The 4,803-nt window shown below is 39.8% G+C and overlaps 1 pseudogene; it reads right to left on the reverse strand.

Moving 5' to 3' along the window:
- Positions 1–1,518: 1,518 nt before the first annotated feature.
- On the reverse strand, positions 1,519–2,527 carry LOC114635005 (annotated as a pseudogene).
- Positions 2,528–4,803: the final 2,276 nt, after the last annotated feature.

The following is a 4,803-nucleotide window of genomic DNA, read 5'->3' on the forward strand; positions in this document are numbered from 1 at the left end:
GAAGATAATGATGTGGATTTGCAGAATGGGCTTAGCATTATGGGCTAAGGAGGTTAGCACTTCCTGCCTACCTAATTTCTCATGGGCAATTTTGTGATTCAGCTTCCGTATTTAACTTCTTTACACATTAAGGAGAACGAGTTATGCTCATCATTTGTAATCAAGCATCTGGTGCATCTGGTGGCTTTCTTCATGGCCACAATCCACATGCTCACAGCATCTCTAATTGACTGTTTTTGCTACACATCTTTTTCTTCATTGTTTTTCTTTGGAAGGGGGAATATGGGGACAAAACTATTGCCTTGGTTGGTGTCCCCAAATCCCTGAAGACAGAAGCTGTGGGATATTAATGTGGTTAAACTTTGCTAGAAACCTTAGAAATCAATGAAGTTTATGTGTTAATGAGATGGCCTCAAAATTCATTAGACCATTGATGGCTGGAACATTAGACAACTGATGGCTCCCTGCTGGACTGTCAGACTTGGCTTAAAAAGACAGTGAGATGTGTTTTTCTGCCGTGCATAAATTTTGTTCTTCAGGCTTGGATATTCAGTAAACATAGCAGCAACTCAAATAGTCTCAATCATGAATTTTCTGCCCTATGACTTCCAGCTCCTTCAGCCTCAATCACACTGTTCAATGTCCTTCCCAAGGCAGCCTCTCCAGTCTTGCCTATGTCCCAACTCCTTCCATATCCTCTACATCTTTACATCTGATTTTTATAAACTTCATTGCCACAAGGCAGCCTCTTCTCTCCAACTTACAAATACATTAAAGTCTCTTCCCTCCAAGAATAATTTTTTACTTGATTTTCCAAAGCTTTTTTTCTCATTTTGTTTGTTTTTATATTTTGATTTATTGCTTAGGCTATTCTGAAGTTTACTACGTAGCCTTGTCTGGTTTGGAATATGTATTGCTTTTACTGTTTCAGCCCCACAAGTGCTAATAATAGCTGTACATTCCTAGCCCTAATTGTTTGTATTACAAATCTTTTGAAAGAAAATGCAACAATTGGATGTCTCTTTGGTCACTGACTCAAGCCTCACTTTGCTGCTGGAAATACCCTGAAAAGGTGACAAATCATCTCCACCTTGTCATATTCATCAGTCCCTTCTTAGCATTCTCCTACTTGAACTTGTAAGCCTCCTGGTTCCTTTCCTGGCATGTTCCTCAGGACCAAGATCAGGTGACCTCTGTCCTCCTTACTCTCTGCTTCTGACTCCTATTTCTCTATTTCCATTCTGTACATTCCTTTGTTCTTTAGTTCACAAATTCTTCCTAAAATTCTTCATCTTCATTTTTAAGCTCATCATTTTCCAAATGCCCAAATAAATGCTCAAATATGAGAACTCTTGCTCAGAGGTGTTGACTAGAGGTGTTGGAAGTACTTTTGTGCATTGTGTAATAAAGAAATCACTTGACACATGTGACTACTTAAGGCAGGGAATCTGGCTGATACTGTTGATAGAGTTTTTATTCTTAACCTCTTTCAAATTTAATGTCCATATGTGGCATATCTTTTTTTTTTTTTTTTTGCTTGATCAATCTGTTTATTGTCTTTATGAAAAAATCTTCATAGAAAATTGATTTAGCTTTCAGCAGCCCGTTCCTGAGCTCGGAGGAAGCTTGCCTTCTTTTGAGCAACCCGGTCTTTCTTCTGGGCAAGAGACATTTTAGGACGATTCCACCTCTTCTTCTTTACTTCTCTCTTGGGCTTCTTCTCATAGGCTGGATTCTCTCGGATAGCAGCATGAGCTTTCTTATACATCTCCTCCATCATGTCTGGAGTTACGTTGTTCTTGATGTACTGCGAGAACTGTTTCTTATACGCATCTTCATCTTTCTCCATTAGGCAGCGCATGTAGTCTGCCACATTCTGACCCATGATGTGTTTCTGATGTACCTCTGCATGGAATTCCTTGCTTTCAGAGTCATAACCAGGGAATCGTTTGGTACTATGAGGGATAGACAAGCCTCCATCCACAGCTCCCTTCAGGGCCCCGAAAACTTTATTGCCAGCTGTAGTTCGGGCAAGACCTGCATCCAAATAGCAAGTGAAGGCACCAGGCTGACCGTCAATTCTTTCCACATTGTATTCATTTCCATTCACCTCCACCTGGCCTTCATAGATCTTGTCCATGCCAAACCTATTCAGAAGCCTGCGAGCCAACAGCAGGCCAGTGCAATAGGCTGCAGCATAATTTGTCAGGCCAACTTTCACACCTTATTTTGGAAGTTCATGTGCATATGCTGCGCAGACGATCATATCCCCTTCTATACGGGCATATGCAATCTGGCGGATGATATCTCTGTTAGCTACACGAACTATCATCCTATATTTGGGTGTGCTGCACTTATTCTTGTCCTGGATCACCAATCGTTTCCGTGCATAGTAGTCAGTTTTACCCTCTCGTCGCCTTCTAAATCTCACTTGATATCTTTTAAAGTAGGCCTTATTCTTGACAACTTTCACGAACCCCATCCTGCGGAACAGAGACCCGCAACCGCGGCTCCACGCAGACCTGCTGAGCCGGCCGCGCTAGGGGGAAAAGACCGGAGTCCCGTGCTATGTGGCATATCTTAAGGCCACATGATTTAAATCTATTAACAATGGTCTTTTAAATATTCTTGTTAACATACAACAAATTAAAGTCATTGTCCGAACCCCTAGTTACCTCCCATTTCACTATCCCTTGGTTTCTTAGATAGTGTTACTAAATATTCAAATCACACACCTAAGTCATATTTCACTTCTGTGTTTTCATAACTCTGACAGCTAGTTCAGTGCTTCTTTTGCTAAAATCTGACTCTTCCTTTTACTATTAATGTGTCTTTCCTCCATGCATTCATTATGAATGATTGCAATACACTGTCCACTTGTTTCACACACACATACACACACACACACACACACACAAAGAACTAAATTTGGCGTTTCCCATTTTAAAAGCTGTGACATATCTTTTTTGTTATAATGTATTCTTTATGTGTAAGGAGATAAACCTAGCTCTTATTTCACATTTTTTTCATCTCATCTAAATCAAGAATTCATATTCTCCAAAAACAAGTAATCGGAACCTCAAGAACAGTTTTTTTTTTGCATTTTCAGCTTTATTCCATTTATGCCTCTATATAGAGTGGACATATGTGGTTTCTCAGAATTGGCTTTGGTCAAATGTACCTGTGACCCATTCTCTTCTTTGTATTACACCTCAGTTAAGTCATCTCCTCAAACCTAATTCCATGCTCACACTTTTCCTAAAGGCATGGACTATGTTAAGCTTCACTTTTCTGGGTGCAGCTTTCTCTTTCTCCCTTTGCCTTGATCTTATTTTTATTGTTAGTTGTCAAAAATTATGCCTGTCTTTTCAATATCACTGTTTCCAATTGCCTCTGATACCTGCTTCAAACAGGTGCATAGTTGCCTGATGTTAGTGATAATGATTGTGCTGTCTAATTAAGACATCATGGCACTTTCTTCATGGCTGTGACTCAAGAAAGCAACACTTGATAGTCACTGCCTTCCATCTTTTCCTTTGGTATTTTCTGACTCTGCTATATTCCAAGTCCTCTACTTATAGCAGAATTATACAGAAAAAGGTGACCTGTGCACCAGGACTTACACTCTAATGGAAGAAAACGGGCTTAAAATCAAGTTTGTTCAATAGCATATTTCAGATGTTGCGTTAAGGAATATGAAAAAATGGGAGAAAGATATCCATATTATCTATGGAGCAAGAGATAGCTTCAGAGTAGTAAGTTTTCAGAGGAGAAGGAGATCAATGGAACAAGCTTATTCTATCTTTGTTTCTGTTAAAATTAAAATGCCCTGTGGTCTGATAAGACAACTAGTTGAAATGCCCAGTGTTAAAACAAATCTGGAAACTTTGACCTTCAGTGATCAGAGGAGGAGGTAATGACATGATGTAAGTTTAAAAACAAAAAACATATGACATACTATTTGGAGAAGTTGCAGTGAAATGACCTGGAATTTTGTTCAGATCATGATGACCTGCTTTTTCAAAAATAGAGCCTTGTCTCTGCCACTACCTCTGGTTCAAAAGAGCTTACATTGGAAATAGACTTTCAGAGCATGGTTGATAGTGATAGAGAGGGTACCCAGTGTATTTCTCTGCAACATTTCTGGAGAAACAATATTTTATTCAACATATATTTGCTGAGCTCCTTGTCTGAGCTAGGACTGCTACAGGACCTGAAAGCTCTAACAGTGAACATGCATACAGAAGGCTCCTGAAGTTTACCCTCCAGGTATTGACATCCAGGAATCCTATTGAACACTAAAAGTGGAGATGCTACGAAGAAAAACAAATGGAGGAATAGTAAGCAGGGGATATTGGCTAGTAGCTAAGCAACTTATATTTTAAAATGGGCTGATTAGAGAAGGCAGTCTTTTGAAAAGGAGAGCCGATTCAACGTGTGAAAGAGATATCAGACTGAGTAGCAAGCATGTGCAAATGACCTGAGGTGGAAGGTATCTTCCTGTTAAGGAACAACATGGAGGCCAATATGGCTAGAATGAAGTGAGATGGATGACAAAATGTGTCATCAGTAGAGGAACTAGAGTGCAGACTGTGTTGCGCGTATACATTTTGGAGTTTAGACGAATTCAGATGGCAAACACTACCACCAGAAAGCATGGTCTGTCTTATGTGTCACTGAGACAGTCCAGACTGTCTTATGGAGTGGAGAAGCCAGTATAGGATCTGGAATGGCAGTGGTGGTGTGTTTTCCAATAATCTGTGTGAGAAAATAAGTGATCTGGCCCAAAATTATAGCAATAGT

The sequence above is a fragment of the Grammomys surdaster genome, unplaced genomic scaffold, assembly GCF_004785775.1.
Source record: "Grammomys surdaster isolate TR1022 unplaced genomic scaffold, NIH_TR_1.0 1162, whole genome shotgun sequence".
In the NCBI taxonomy this organism is placed as follows: Eukaryota; Metazoa; Chordata; class Mammalia; order Rodentia; family Muridae; genus Grammomys; species Grammomys surdaster.